Source organism: Heptranchias perlo, chromosome 1 (assembly GCF_035084215.1).
Source record: "Heptranchias perlo isolate sHepPer1 chromosome 1, sHepPer1.hap1, whole genome shotgun sequence".
NCBI classification, from domain to species: Eukaryota; Metazoa; Chordata; class Chondrichthyes; order Hexanchiformes; family Hexanchidae; genus Heptranchias; species Heptranchias perlo.
This window is the reverse complement of record NC_090325.1, coordinates 11,313,551-11,329,917: the sequence shown is the minus strand read 5'-3', so window position 1 is coordinate 11,329,917 and position 16,367 is coordinate 11,313,551. Positions and strand designations below refer to the sequence as shown.

Below are 16,367 nucleotides of genomic sequence, written 5' to 3'. Positions count from 1 at the left end.
CAAGGAAGGCATTTACCATTCACTGGAAGCATGGAGAGGAGGAAGTTTTCATGATTATATTTATAATGTGGCCACAGGAACTCTCATCAAAAAAGAAAAGAAAAACTTGCATTTCTACAGTGCCTTTCACAGTCTCAGGACGTCTCAAAGCACTTTACAGCAAATGAAGTACTTTTTTGCAGTGTAGTCACTGTTGCAACGTAAGAAACGGGGCAGCCAATTTGCGCACAGCAAGATCCCACAAGCAGCAATGAGATGATGACCAGATAATCTGTTTTTTAGTGATGTTGGTTGAGGGATAAATATTGGCCCAGGACACTGGAGGGAACTCCCCTGCTCTTCTTCAAAATAATGCCATGGGATCTATTACATCCACCTGAGAGGGCCTCAGTTTAATGTCTTATCCGAAAAACGGCACTTCCGACAATACAGCACTCTCGAGCACTGCACTGGAACGTCATCCTCAATTATATGCTCAAGGCCCTGGAGTTAGTTTTGAACCCGCAACCTTCTAACTCAGAGGCGATAATGCTATCCACAGAGCCACAGCTGACAATGTATCAGAGCACTTGTGCCTGACATCACCCTGACACAACTGAAAAGAAAAACTAGCTTTGTCACGATACTTTTTTTTAAAAAAAAAGACAGTGCCCCTTTAAAATTCACATTCCCTCCCCCCTCACCATTACTCAGGGATAATGGTGCGCAGAATCAGGAATAGAATTCATTAAATCAATAACCACCAGCAGTGGGCAGTTTAGAAATTTTAAACATTTTATAAACCTAGTCACCAAGAACAGAATTCATTTCACACGGGAACTCACACAAACCGTGGAACCCCAAGCATCATTAAGTCGTTTCCCTGTGCATCTGTGTTTCAATCTGTGAGACACTTACGCCTCTGTTGAACTTTCAAACTGGGAGAAAAAAAAATGCACTCTAAATATTCCTTCCCACAGCAGAGTGATGTAGAGCAGGGATTACGGAGATGTGAGGCAAATAAAGCCAATGCCCCTATTGACAGTAAACAGTGCAAACCCCCAACCCTCTCCAGACTCTGTTCATTCAGTTTAATAGGAACAGGAGTAGCCACTGAGCCCCTCGTGCTTGCTATTCAATTAGATCATGGCTGATCTGTATCTTAACTTCATCTACCCGCCTTGGTTCCATAACCCTTAATATCCTTGCCTAACAAAAATCTATCAATCTCAGGCTTGACATTTTCAATTGACCCCCAGCCTTAACAGCTTTTAGGGGGAAGAGGGTTCCAGATTTCCACCACCCGTTTCTGAAGAAGTGCTTCCTGATTTCACCCCTGAACGGCCTAATTTTAAGGTAATGATCCCCTGCTCTGGGTTCCCCCCACCAGAGGAAATAGTTTCTCTCTATCTACCCTATCAAATCTTTTAATCATCTTAAACACCTCGATCGGATCACGCCTTAGTTTCCTTCTGTTCTCGAAATGTAGAAGACACACTGCTCACACAGTGGAGGGTTGACAGACCCTGACCCACAGATAGAGTCGCCAACCCTCCAGGATTGCCCTGAAGTCTCCAGCAATTAAAGGTTAATCCCCCGCTGCGAGCAAACACCCAGGAGAAATAAAATCATTTTCTTTGTAATACTTTTATTAGTTGTAAAAATATTGGAGATGGGGGTGGGGGTTGTGGGGGGAGAAAGGACTCTTTGATTGACAGTTAAGTACCACCCAATTGGGTAACGAAGAGTCTGTTCGCTTTCCAATTGGCTTGGGAAGTGGTGCGTCGCGAGGATGGACATGTTGGACGACCAATGGCGGGAGTTTGGGGGCGGCGCAGGCGGAGGCGGGAGGTCATGTGATGAAATCTCCTGGAATAGGTGCGACCAGAGTTGGCAACCCTTACCCACAGATTCACAACAGAACTTACATTTCCCGTGACATTTCTGCTACCGTCGTCCTGAAATAGTTAATCTGAGGATCAGCAGCAGCAGAAGGGAAAAAGTTTGCTGAGTTAACCCCATAAACACCAGCTTCTAAACACAGGCTCCAGGAGATGTTCAATGTAGTTTTGAGCAGAATATGAATAATTACAATGGGAAAGATAATGTACCATTGTGCTTGAATTTTTAATATTCCTTATCACATTAAACAATTCAAGGAGCTCACACAATGAATTACTTGTGAAGTGCGGTGACTGGAATGCAAGCAAAAGATATCAGACACAGAGAGTTTAAAAGGATTCATTTTCTGAATAAGCTGTGCGTGTGCGTGTGTGTGTGTGTATGATTATGTTTATATGTGCATGCCTATGTGTGTAGATGTATATATGCCTGCAGGGGGGAGGGTGGTGGGAGGGGTTTTGGGGGGGGTGGGAGTTCTTAGCCTTGCCCACAGGCCGCGCAATCTGGAAATTTGGGCTTGCGCCGTCTGCATTTCTGATACAAGCTCACAGCGGGCGGCACTCCCCGCCGACAGCGGGCGGCACTGACAGCGGGTGAGTTGGCAAGCTGACACTTACAGTGCAGTCCTGGGGGAGTGCTGCACTGTCGGAGGTACCGTCTTTCGGATGAGGCGTTAAACCGAGGCCCCGTCTGCCCCCTCAGGTGGATGTAAAAGATCCCACAGCACTATTTCAAAGAAGAGCAGGGGAGTTCTCCCCGGTGTCCTGGCCAACATTTATCCCTCAACCAACAACTAAAAAAACAGATTGTCTGATCATAATCATATTGCTGTTTCTGGGGCCTTACTGTGTGTAAATTGGCGGCCGCGTTTCCTACATTACAAAAATGACTGCACTTCAAAAGTTCTTCATTGGCTGTAATGCACTTTGGGACATCCTGCAGTCATGAAAGGCGCTACATAAATGCAAGTTCCTTCTTTCTTTATTACAAACTGATCTCCAGATTCTTCACGTTATAGGGTCAAGGGGGCAGGAAGCACGAAGCCTTATTGAGGATTGAGCTGTCAGCTTCATACTAAACCTTCTGGCTGAATCAGAGATCATAGAATCTAACAGCACAGAAGGAGGCCATTCGACCCATCGTGCCTGTGCCGGCTCTTTGAAAGAGCTATCCAATTAGCCCCACTCTCCCCTGCTCTTTCCCCATAGCCCTGCAATCTTTTCCTTTTCGAGTATTTATCCAATTCTCCTTTTGAAAGTTACTATTGAATCTTTCAGAGATGAGGGGAGGGATAGGCTGGTGGAAAAGAAAAGTTTTGTGAAAAGAGGAGTCTTTAATGTCAAGGTCCCGCTGTACACGTGCTGCTCACCTTGAAGGGTTAAGTGAATCACTGGTTGAAGAGTGCAGCTGATTTTGAGTGGAGGAAATCATGCACACTCAGAGGCTCGGGTAGCTTTCCACACACACGCTCCTTGCACACCTACACACACACACACACGCGCGCGTGCAATTTGTAACCCATGCTCAGGCAGAAATCACCCCCTACCAAAAGCTCGGTCTTAAGCCCAACAAAAAAATGATTCAGACAAGCCAAATCCATAGGATTCAGAACAAAAAAAGACATTCAGATCTCAAATCTCGTTGTGGCTGTTGTATAGTTGGTAGTGAACAGAGTGCTTCATCTCCACTAAATATTAGAAATTAAAGAACTGAGAGAAAATAGAAATACAATACATGAAGTCAAAGTTTCCATTCTCTGGAAAGAAATTGCTTCTTTATCAGATATAAGTATATAAAGCCCCACCTACCTGCAGATTGGCAGCAATTGCATCCTTAGTTTCTCCTCAGTTGTGTGTGGCTCTCTCTCTCTCTCTCTTTTTACCTCAGAAAAGCAGCATTTTTTACAAAGGGAAGTTCCCTCCCGATGAAAGGTAAAAACACCAGCTGAGGGATCCTGCTCGGCACTCTGGACGGTCTGCCTTTAACACTGATCATCGTAGCTCTCTCCGACAGCATCTTACAGCCAATGAGCCCTCCTCCCTCCCTACCCCCCCCCCTCCTTCCCCCTTCTCGTTCTATTCCTCCAAGTCCTGGTAAAAGAGGTATATTCCAGGCTGATGATCAGTCGAGGCTCCTCATGGTAGGACCGACGTGTGAGTGTGTGAGAGCATGTGTGAGCCTTACTCCTGAGAGTGTCAGTGTGTGTGTGTGTGTGTGTGTCAGTGTGGGTTCGAAGCTCTAGCGGGCAAGCTTTCAGTCTCTACCGCTCTACAGTTTCTGCAGAGGACAGGGGGTGATGGGCTGGAGTTCTGAAGGGGAGGAGATTGAATGTGCTTCACAAGACTCCCAGCTGCTGATGAAAGCACGTCACTTGTGAGGTAATTATGAATTCTCTCACCCATGCTGATGGGAGTTCTTTTCAGCAGTGTGTGTGTGTGTGTGTGCGTGTGAGTGTGTTGCTGCTCCTGCACCCCCCTTCACCCAGCCCCACTCTGTTCCGACAATCAGTACAATGCAACATAGGTAACATTGATGTAGTTCATGTCTTTTTGCAGTGTGTCAGTCCCCAGACAGGGCTGTGTTCTAAACCAGCTTCAAAGGCAGACTGCTGCGCTAGACGGTGATTTAGCACTCAGCGTAGATCCCCTGAAGTTCTACAATCTCCCTGAGGTCCTCCCCCCTCCCAAAGCACGTTGTCGGAGGAGTAACAATGACACGGAAAAAAAAAGAGTCCCAGGATCGATCCTGCTGTGCTGAGTCAGCCGGCCCCAGCCCAGAGCAGCAGTTGCAGTCAGCTGTGGCTCAGTGGGTAACACTCTCAGAGTCAGGCAGGTCGTGGGTTCAAGTCCTACTCCAGAGACCTGAGCGCAAAATCCAAGCCGACACCCCCACCCAGTGTCGGAGGTGCCGTCTTTCCGATGAGACGTTAAATCGAGGTGGCCTCGCAGGTGGACGTAAAATATCCGGTGGCACCATTTCGAAGGAGAGCAGGGAAGTTCTCTCCGGTGTCCTGGTCAATATTTATCCTTCAACCAACATCACTAAAAAAACAGTTTGCCTGGTCATTTATCTTGTTGCTGTTTGCGGCATCTTGCTGTGCGCAAATTGTCTGCAGCGTTTCCTACATTGCAATAGTGACGACACTTCAAAAGTACTTCATTGGCTGTAAAGCACTTTGGGACGTCCTGAGTTTTATGAAAGGCACCATATCTTTCTTACTGCTACAATTGGCCTTAGTGCCCCCCGGGCTAAGGTGGGGTGAGGGGAGCGTGGAAGGAGAGTGTGGGGTAGGGGGTTGGAGGAGAGGGTCCTGACCGCATGCTGGAAACTAGGGTCGGAGGAGCCTGACCAAAAAGAGAACACTCGACGACTTAAGGAAAAAGGAACGAGAAAACCACGGGGGTTTGGGGAGGGGGGAACGTTTCATCACAAGTGGCAGTTCGTGAGATTGCTGTTAGATGAAACATTTGGAAATTGGTGTCTCGCCATTCCTTTCCTCTTTGTGAACAGTGAGTTTAAAAGATGAAGTGGCAGGAGCAAGAGAGATGGATGTAATAATTGAAGTTGCACTGACATAACACTTTATCACCTTGAAACACCTCTGAACGCTTTGCGCAATACTTTTTGCAGTGCGATGACTGTTACCGAGCCAGATGCGCCTGTTTTGCGCACAGCAAGATCTCACAAACAGCAGTGAGGTGAATGACCAGTTGATCTGTTTCTCTTTTTGTAATATTGACTGAGGGATAGATGTTAAGGCAGAAACCTGCTAGTGGTTAGGGTACTAGATTAGGAACCCAGAAGTTGAGAGTTCCAATCTCACGATGACAACTTGTGCAAATGAATTTAATACGTCTGCAACAAGGGAAAAAAATGCCCATGAAAGATTGGTGAAAAAACCCAACTGGTTCACTATTGTCCTTCAGGGGAAGAAGCCTACTGTTCCTACCTGATCCAGCCCTCACGTGACTCTGGTCTCACACCTCGTGGTTGACTTCGAACGCCTTCTGAATTAGCTGAGCAAGCCACTCAGTTGCAAGAACAATTGATCCAAAGAAAGCAAGGCGCAGAGCAACTATGGACGGGTAATAAATGCGGCCAGGCCAGTGTTGTCCACATCCCAAGTTGTGGACAACACATCTCCCCGATTCTCCCCGGGAAGAAATTTATCAAAAAGAAAGAAGGACTGGCATTTATTTAGCGCCTTTCACGACCTCAGGATGTCCCAAAGCGCTTCACAATCAATGAAGTCCTTTTTGAAGTGTAGACACTGCTGTGATGTAGGGAAACGCGGCAGCCAATTTGGGCACAGCAAGATCCCACAAACAGCAATGAGATAAACGACCAGATAATCTGTTTTTTTAGTGATGTTGGTTGAGGGATAAATATTGGCCAGGACACCGGGGAGAACTCCCCTGCTCCTCTCCGAAATAATGCCATGGGATCTTTTATGTCCACCTGAGGGGGCAGGCGGGGCCCTCAGACATCAAAAAGAGACAAATAATTACTGTAAGAGAAATGGCTGACTATCTGCCCCTCCCCACCCCTCTTCCAGTTTTACTTGTGGTTACCTGGTCATTTTGATAAGAACTGGACAGCAACTGCCTGCTGCATTTTTTTAATTAGAAAAACACTGCCTCTCCTGCGTCCCTCCCAATTCCGCAGCCCCTCCCGGTTCGATTTTTTTTTTGTGAAGGGTGCGTAGCCTTACCCCCTCCCTCGCCTCGTGCAAAATTGTCACATCCTGTGACGGAGAGCAGAGTGATAACAGGGACGTCTTCAATATGCACAGTGTAATGTCAGGAGTATTTTTTTGTGCATATTACGCATAAATATCAGTGCTCTATTTTCATTCAGTGGATGTTTTGACTGTATTTTGTGGTGTGAAAAGCCCTGTCAACATTCGTCAACGAGTCTCAAAATAATAACTTGCACAAGAAATCCTTGACAGCTGCTGGTGCCTTCGTGATCCAAAAAAAAAGTGATTAATGTTTCATGTAAAAATACTCTCTGTCTATTAGATTAACAACTCAATTTCTTGATATCGTGCAAATGCAAGATGCGATTTTTTTTATGTCATTTTAGTTTTGATAACTAGTTCACTGCACGCTCTTTGGAATTGACAGGAGGTGTTGCCACCTTAACCACCCTGTCTCATTGTGAAGAGTTAACTATTAAAAGTAGGAATTGAGTCTCTAGTTCCCTATCCTCTCCCTCCGCCCCCCCCCTCCATTCGCCAACGACTCAGTTGGCAACTCTGCAAGGCTTCTTCGCCAGCACCTCCCAAACCCACGATCTCCACCCACCTAGAACGACAAGGGCAGCAGGTGCACGGGAACACCATCACCTCCAAGATCCCCCCCCCCAAGTCACACGCCATCTCGACTTTGACATATATCGGCTGTTCCTTCATCGTCGCTGGGTCAAAATCCTGGAACTCCCTTCCTAACAGCACTGTGGGAGAACCTTCACCACACGGACTGCAGCGGTTCAAGAAAGCGGCTCACCACCACCTTCTCGAGGGCAACTACGGACAAGCAATAAATGTCAGCCTTGCCAGTGATGCCCACATCCCGAGAATGAATTTTTTAAAAATTGCCTAATACGATACCAAGCCTTACAGACCAGTAAGATTCTAATTTCGGTCAGTGGCCTATCCTGGGCAGCAAAGGCCCTAGCGTCCTCGAACAAGAGTGGGGAAGAATCAACTGAGGTCCCCACTCTTGTTTGCTTTACAGTGACCCCCCCCCTGCGTGTGTGTAGATATCAAGAGGATTAGTCTCAGCTGTTAAACCCTCGGTGGCCCATTAGCCTCCTGGCTATTTAGACTCACAGGTGAAAAGTGGCCTGATGCAGTTCAGTATCTGTCAGTGATGGGACTCACTAATAGTGAAGACCTGTTAGAGATGAGACGGAAGGAACTCTGTTCGATGAATATCTATCAGTGATAGTACATGAACCGCTCTTTGTGTGAGGAACGGGACATGAGCAACTCTGTGGGTCAGTGTCATCAGGGAGGAAACGCATGGGCAGGCATTTTTTATAAAGTCCTTTACCTGCAGAATGACTTTTAACTTGAAGGATGGGGAGAGTAAAGGCCACACTGAGTTCACGTAGGCCTGAAGCAAGTAGACCTCCCGTTCCATGAGCACGAAGCAGTGGTGCTGCCCAAATGAAGGAAACACCAGAATGACGCACAAGAGACGAGAGCCCTTCAAGGAAAAGCAAAAAAATAAATAAAACTTAAAAAAAACAGGGGGAGGGAGAATCTAAGGGAAGGAAAACGCATCAGTAAAAAAGGAAAAGGGATTCTGAAGCCTCAGTCAAGGCTGTCAGCTTCCTATCTTTCACCTGTAATGCATTATCCCTGTTTGATGTCAAACTTGCTTTAGCAATGCAATTAAGCCCGCAGGGTGTTAACGGTGATGTTTGTAGGAACTGCTGACTTGGAGGTTTAAGTTATTGCTTCAGTCTTTAACCAGGGCTTGCAGCGTGTAGTTGAAATGGTGTGGTAGGGTAACAGCCAGCTCAATAATTAGACATGTCACCGAATGCATCACCTTGATTTGTACTATCTGTTTTGCTTGTTCACATTGGAAAGAAAGAACTCCCATTTATAGAAGGCCTTTCGCATCCTCAGGACATCCCTTAGCATTTTACAGCCAATGAATTACTTTTGAAGTGTAGTCACTGTTGTTTTGTAGGGAAACACGACAGACAATTTGTGCCCAGCAAGCTCCCTCAAACAGCAATGAGATAACGATCAGATAATCTATTTTTGATGGTGTTGACTCAGGGATAAATTTTGGACCATACAACTTGCCAGCTCTTCTTCGAATAGTGCCAGGGGATCTTTCACATCTACCTGCGAATGCAGGCAGGTCTTCGGTTTAACATCTCATCCAAAAGACAGCACCTCTAACAGTGCATTGAAATGTGAGCCTGGACAATGTACTGAGATCCATGCAGTGGGGCTTGAACCCATGAACTTCAGACTCAGAGGCAAGAGTCCTACCAACTGAGCCGGTCTGGTACCCAAGCAGCTGTGGAAGTTGCAGAGGGCAGTGTCAAGCAGAATAGAACAACCCCTGAAACCAGCAGTTCAGCTCCTGAGTCATGCACTTGATAGAATTTTCATGGGGGCAGTGAGGATTGTCATCTTGGGAATTGTCTGGGATTCTCAGTTCACTATAAGGGTTGTCATTTTAGGGAGTGTCTGGGATTCTCAGTTCACTAGAAGGGTTGTCATTTTAGGGAGTGTCTGGGATTCTCAGTTCACTAGAAGGGTTGTCATTTTAGGGAGTGTCTGGGATTCTCAGTTCACTAGAAGGGTTGTCATTTTAGGGAGTGTCTGGGAGTCTCAGTTCACTAGAAGGGCTGCCATTTTAGGGAGTGTCTGCGATTCTCAGTTCACGAGAAGGGCTGCCATTTTAGGGAGTGTCTCGATTTTCAGTTCCCTGTAAAGGTTGCCATTTTAAGGAATGTCTGGGCAGACTCACAATTCTTGTGAGACCAAGACACCCTCCTCTTGGGACTCCATTGCCAAGCTTGCTCTATTAGATGCCTGCTGCAATGGATGCCACAGATGTTCAAAGCTGTCGGTGAAGTTGTCCCATTGGCTTGCTGCATAAGGCGTACTTTGGTACTGAACTATACAGGTCAGAAACCCCCAGCTTTAATCTCTGCTCTGTTCTGTGCTGAATATTCTGGTCTCGGTCTTGGCAGCCGTTGAAGTATTGCAAATGGCCTCTGGTAGAGGGACGGATGTGAGCTGGGGTGGGGGGTGTTTAATCAACCATTGGTCTCCTGATCATGATTCACTGACTCTGGCAGCAGGGTAGACCTATCTGGACTTTGGGTGATGGCAGGATCAAGCCAGGAGAACAAATGTGTTGAAATGTGGTTGAACCTGTGCTGGGGACAGGTCCATAATTCATTTAAAAAAAAGTTCAAAAATTAAAAACTAATTTGGCGCAGAAACTTCAGATTTGGAGAAAGGACACTTAAGAAAATAATGTGAATCTGAGCCAAGCAACCAATGATTCAGCTCTGGCTCTGTTCAGTTGATCTTTCCATATTTAGGTGGGTTCTTTTTATTTTTTGGTCAGTCTGTGCAAAGATCCATCACCGAATCACTGAGAAATTCACATACAACAACAACTTGCATTTATATAGCGCCTTTAACGTAGTAAAAACATCCCATGGAGCTTTCTAGAAGCCTTATCAGACAAAAAAAAATTGATACCAAGCCAACGAAGGAGACATTAGGACAGGTGACCAAAAGCTTGGTCAAAAATATAAATAAAAAATGCAAGCTAATTAAGTTGCATTTACTTAAAATGTTTAATCATCTGTAAATTGCTACTGAAACATCGTAAATACTTTTATTTTAAATGTATAATGTGTACAAGTGGAATTTTAAGTTTTAAGCAGCGTTTTAAAGGACGAGAGAGGCAAAGAGGTTTGGGGAGCGAATTCCAGAGCTTAGGGCCTAGACAGCTGAAGGCACGGCCGTCAATGATAGGGCAAAGGAAGTGGAGGATGCACAAGAGGCCAGAGTTGGAGGAACGCAGAGTTCGAGGAGGTTGGTTACCCCCATGCAGGGTGCATTCTATCCTCTCAGGGTTACACCCTGCTTACCTCGACCGGAGATCTTTGGCGCCGTGGTTTAACTGGCCAAAAAACCATACAGCTCACAGTACAAATCACTGGTAAACTTCCAGCGGCTTGTCAAACTATCTGTTAGGGCATTTATCTGCAGAACTGTCCTGACTGAGTGAGGAGAATCTCAGCTCTTGGAAACAGGTGTATTCATGCAGGTCTCGTCAATGAGCCTCGCTTGATGGGTTCTTGGCCAACTTTAGTTGATGATCCAGCCATCGAGAGATGGGATCTTGGTTTGATCAACTGACCATATTAGGATAGGATTTTGGTTTGGACCTTTAATGTCTAGTTGTGGCCACATCCATTGGCATAAAAGTCCACATGGCCATATAAAAAGCTGGTATCAGTAAAAGTGACCATGAAGCTGTTGGATTGTCGTAAAAACCCAACTGGTTCATTAATGTTCTTTAAAGAAGGAAACCTGCCGTCTTTACCCTGTCTGGCATATATTGGACTCCAGGTCCACCCTTTGAAGTGGCCTAGCAAGCCACTCAGTTGCATCAAACTCAGGGCAACTACAGACGGGCAATAAATGTCAGCCTTGCCAGCAATGCCCACATCCTGAGAATGAATTCTGAAAAATGTGTACTGTCTTTTGACTTTGTTTTGGCATATTGAGGTAGCCTTTCAGTGTGATAGATACATAGGAATGTAAGAACAGGAGTAAGCCATTCAGCCCCTCGAGCCTGTCTCGATCAATCTGGCTGTGTGCAGTTAGGTTCTTGGTCTGATCAGTAAGGTCGCATTTGGACAGACATGCTTTAATCAGTCTGGCCATCATCCCTTGGGGTCTCGATTCAACCGACATAGTCAAGTTGGCCGAGTTCTTAGTTTGATCGACGTGATGTTTATGGACCTGCTTCCAATTCAATCAACGTGGCCAAGTTTTTACCAGTAACTCTCAGAAACCCAGCTGAAGAACCCAGATGCATAGTGCGGAACATCACTAACGTTGAGAAGGGTGAGAGAGAAGACAAGATAAATCAAGAAGCCACCTGGTTAAGTGGCACCATGCTTTGGGTTTATAAAGCTGTTGATTGTAAGAGGAAATGGATGATTGCACAACATCTGAAGTTCCTGAGGTCAAGGTAAATAACGAGTGTTGCCACAAGTCTTAATTTCAACACGGTGAGAAGTTAAGGAGGATGTGGAAGATAATGTATTTGAAGGTTTGAAGGAGCAAGAGGGAAAGTTTAGAGCAGCAAGGTCCATAGTAAGTTTTTCATGTACAGCATTTGATTCACAGAGTCTCGAAGTTGGAGAATTTGGTAAGTTGTATGTAGATTTTAAGAGACATTGATAGATTTCACCTGGTCTCCCTAACTTTGAGGATCTTCATAGCCTTCACGTAACAAACCCAGTCCTTGAGGCACACTAAGTTGGATCAATGCAGCCATGTACAGATGAACTCTTGGTTCAATCAATGCAGCCAAATTTGGACCAGCTCTGAATTTGTTCAATGCGGCTGCCTTTGGACAGATCCTGGGTTGAATTAGTATGGCTGTATTTGGACGGGAACCTGGCTTGATCAATGCAGCTGTATTTGGAGAAGCTATTGGTTCGCTTAATGTAGCTCTATTTGGACATGCTCTTCGTTAGAGATCAATTCAGGCATATTGACCTCGTGGTCCAATCAATGTATCTGTATGTGGATTGATCCTTGCTTCAATCAATGTGGCTGTATTCAGATGGAGTCACTGCACTCCAAAAGCAGTTCACTGTGCGAAATGGTTTGAGATGTTTCAACGACTTGATACAGTGCCATGAAGGGGGCGGGGGGGGGGGGGGGGGGGTAACAGTAGCATAACGGTCATGGTACTGGATTAGTAACCCAGTGGCCCTCAACTAACTAATCCAAAGGGTGTGAGTTCAAATCCCACCATAGCAGTTTGAGAATATTTTGACAATAAGCTGCTATCAGTAAAAGTGACCATGAAGCTGTCGGATTATCGACAAAACCCAACTGGTTCAACTAGTGTCCTTTAGGGAAGGAAACCTGTCCGTCCTTTCCTGGTCTGGCCTTATATGTGACTCCAGTCCTCACACTAATGTGGTTGGCTCTTGACTGCCCTCTGAAGTGGGCACTCAGTTGTATCACGACTGCTACACAGTGGGTTCAAGAAGAAGGCCCACCTCCACCTTCTCAGGGCAACTGGACGTGGGCAATAAGATGCCTGCCTTGCCAGCGATGCCCACATGCCAAGTATAATTAAAAAAATGTTTTTCCTCTTGAGTCTTTCAGACTCTGCACATGATCAACCAAATATGGGGCTTAGATCCTCCCTGCTCAATAATAGTGCATGCACTGGAGCAAAACGTCCTACTTTGTAACACGTATGCCATTTTCATTGAGATGAGCGTGTATCTTACATCCAGGGACGCAGTCAATTACTTGTGGTTTTTTAAACCATGAAGATTTGAATGCTGAACAGGATCTTGCATGAAAGTGTGCTTTGAATGTAATAGGGAGACCTCAGCATAATCCTCTTAAGCACACAGTCTATTTGCATACAGCTTTTTTTTTATGCTTATCAAGAAAATTCACTTACCAGCTACTCACCTTCAAGTACAAATGTGCCTTTGGAAGCAGCCCCGTTCTTTGCAGTATGGAGCCGAGTTAAAATGAAATTGTATCCACATATATATTTTTTTAACATTCATTCTCAGGATATGGGCATCGTTGGCAAGGCCGGCATTTATTGCCCATTCCTAATTGCCCCTTGAGAAGGTGGTGGTGGGCCTTCTTCTTGAACCGCTGCAGTCCGTGTGGTGAAGGTTCTCCCACAGTGCTGTTAGGAAGGGAGTTCCCGGATTTTGACCCAGCGACGATATAGGAACGGGCTATATATTTCCAAGTCGAGATGGCGTGTGACTTGGAGGGGAATTTGATGGTGTTCCCATGCACCTGTTGTCCTTGTCGTTCCAGGTGAAAGAGGCGCCAGTGCCCACCAGGAAACTCTGGTGGTGCCTGTAGTGGGCATGCACGAGGGATTTATAGGGGCAGAAGCACCCCGAGGATCAAAAGGAGGCCTTCCGCTGTGGGTCTCGGTTAAGACTGAGACCGTCAGCAGCTAAATCTCTGGGGCCATCTGGAGGCCGTACGAGTCCCTCTTTCTTCCTCCTTTTGGGTATTTACCGTCTCTTCCAGCGACCTACCACCATCTTCCATGTGGCTGCCCAAAGAAGCAGTAATAAGTGTGACAGATAGCTGAAAAATCGCCTAGGATCCCAGGCCCCTCGCCCCCACCTCCTTTTACAAGCGTTGGGTCGGGAAGCAGAGAGCAGTCTGGTGGGGAGGGAAATCTTGGCCGTCAGCTGAAGTGATGATAGGCCTAACCACCCAAATATTTCTGACATTCTCCACTGCGATCTCACCTGCTTTTGGGTGGGATCATAGAGGATTCCCTCCATTGATCCATGTGACTCACAGCAGATATTTTACCATGTGATACACTGCAGATATTTAACCATGTGATACACTGCAGATATTTTACCATGTGATACGCTGCAGATATTTAACCATGTGATACACTGCAGATATTTTACCATGTGACTCAGAGATTTTACCACGTGATTCACATTGCAGACATTGTGACTCACACTGCAGATATTTTTCCTTTTGATTCACTGTTGATATTTTACCATGTGACTCACACCAGATATTTTACCATGTGATTCACACTGCCGCTATTTTTCCACGTGACTCACACATCAGATATTGTGCCACATGACTTACACTGCAGATATTTTACCACATGACCCATGCTGGAAATATTTTACTGTGTGACTCGCACTGCAGATATTGTACCATTTGATTCATTGCAGATATTATGTGACTCACACTGCAGATATTTTACCATGTGATTCCCTGCAGATATTTTACCATGTGACTCACACTGCAGATATTTTACCATGTGATTCCCTGCAGATATTTTACCATGTGACTCACACTGCAGATATTTTACCATGTGACTCACACTGCAGATATTTTACCATGTGACTCACACTGCAGATATTTTACCATGTGATTCCCTGCAGATATTTTACCATGTGACTCACACTGCAGATATTTTACCATGTGACTCACACTGCAGATATTTTACCATGTGACTCACACTGCAGATATTTCACTACGTGACTCATACTGCAGATCATAGTATCATAGTAGGAACAGCACAGGAGGAGACCATTCAGCCCATTGTAGCTGTGCCGGCTCCTTGAAAGAGCTATCCAATTAGTTTTGTTCCCCTACATTTTCCCCATAGCCCTGTAAATTTTTTTCCCTTCAAGTATTTATCTAATTCACTTTGGAAAGTTACTATTGAATCTGCTTCCACCATCCTTTCAGGCAGTGCATTCCAGATCATCACAACTCGCTGCGTAAAAAAATGTTTCCTCATGTCGCCTCTGGCTCTTTTGACGATCACCTTAAATCTGTGTCCTCTGGTTACCGACCCTTCTGCAGAGTCACACTTCAGATATTTTACCATGTGACTCTCACTGCAGATATTTTACCATGTGACTCTCACTGCAGATATTTTCCCATGTGACTGCCACTGCAGATATTTTACCATGTGGCTCTCACTGCAGATATTTTACCATGTGGCTCTCACTGCAGATATTTTACCATGTGACTCTCACTGCAGATATTTTCCCATGTGACTGCCACTGCAGATATTTTACCATGTGACTGCCACTGCAGATATTTTACCATGTGACTGCCACTGCAGATATTTTACCATGTGGCTCTCACTGCAGATATTTTACCATGTGACTCTCACTGCAGATATTTTACCATGTGACTGCCACTGCAGATATTTTACCATGTGACTGCCACTGCAGATATTTTATCATCTGACTCACACTTCAGTTCTATCCACCTACTTGACTTATCCTTCAGAACTATTGTAACATGTCTCATATTGCAATGTTACAGCACTATATGAGGGGTGCAGTAGTAATACTGTACCATGTGTATTTCACTGCTACATTACTCTTACCAGGGATGGCCATTGAAGTGGACATTACAAATGGGGTTCAAAAGGAAATTAGATATGTTTCTGTAGAAGGGATTGAGGGATATAATACAAAACCAGGTGGTGTGATTGATCTGTGAAAGAGGCTCAGGCTTATTGCTCCTGATGGCCTTTACCTGTCCCGAAAAGATCTTGTCTTCGTGGCAAGTTAGAGACGTGTCTTTATCCTTCTGTGATCTGCTAATCACGAATACACCTCTTATATAAAGGTTATTACAGTGAGTTAATCAAAAAATTCAGACTAATGAAATCCTAAGGCAAATGTTGGTGTTTCTAATTTCACTTTCATTAGAGCCCTACCTCAGTAACCCTTCCAGTATTATTTTATGTACACTGTCATAAACTTATTTAACAAATATAAGTGAGGGCTTTTTTTTAATCGCACGTGTTTGATTCTCAGACCTGCCTCTCCGTTGGGGAGAGAGCCCACCCATTCATTCAGATTAATTCCTTCGATCCATTCTATGTAAAGTTGTTTGTTTTAGTTTGCAGACAAATAATATTTTCTGTCCTTTCACTTGAGGGAATGCTGCATTGTCGTCCTTTGGATGAATTGTTAACTTGACAATCCGATCGGCCTGTTGTACTAGTTCAGGTGGATGTTTAAGATCCCCTGGTATAATTTCAAAAGAACTGCAGGGAGTTCCCCTAGTGCCCGGGTCGAGATTTCTCCCTCGCCCAACACCACCAAACACAAAATAACTGGTATTTCAGCTCTTTGAAGAAAAAGAAAGAAGAAAAGAAAGGAAGAAAGAATATAAAGTCAATTAAAATGTGCATAAAGAA

At 45.1% G+C, this 16,367-nt stretch overlaps 2 protein-coding genes across 3 annotated transcripts in view; one reads left to right on the top strand and one right to left on the bottom strand.

The window, feature by feature from the left end:
• The window catches only part of LOC137316723 (INSYN2B protein-like), a 126,793-nt gene extending 122,937 nt beyond the window's left edge, over nucleotides 1–3,856 (bottom strand). The window contains exon 1 of the mRNA XM_067980614.1: nucleotides 3,690–3,856. The gene's annotated coding sequence lies outside the window, so the exon portion shown is untranslated. The remainder of the gene's footprint in view (nucleotides 1–3,689) is intronic.
• LOC137316523 (dedicator of cytokinesis protein 2-like) overlaps nucleotides 1–16,367 on the top strand; it is a 1,021,473-nt gene that overhangs the window by 538,597 nt on the left and 466,509 nt on the right. The window lies entirely within an intron of this gene.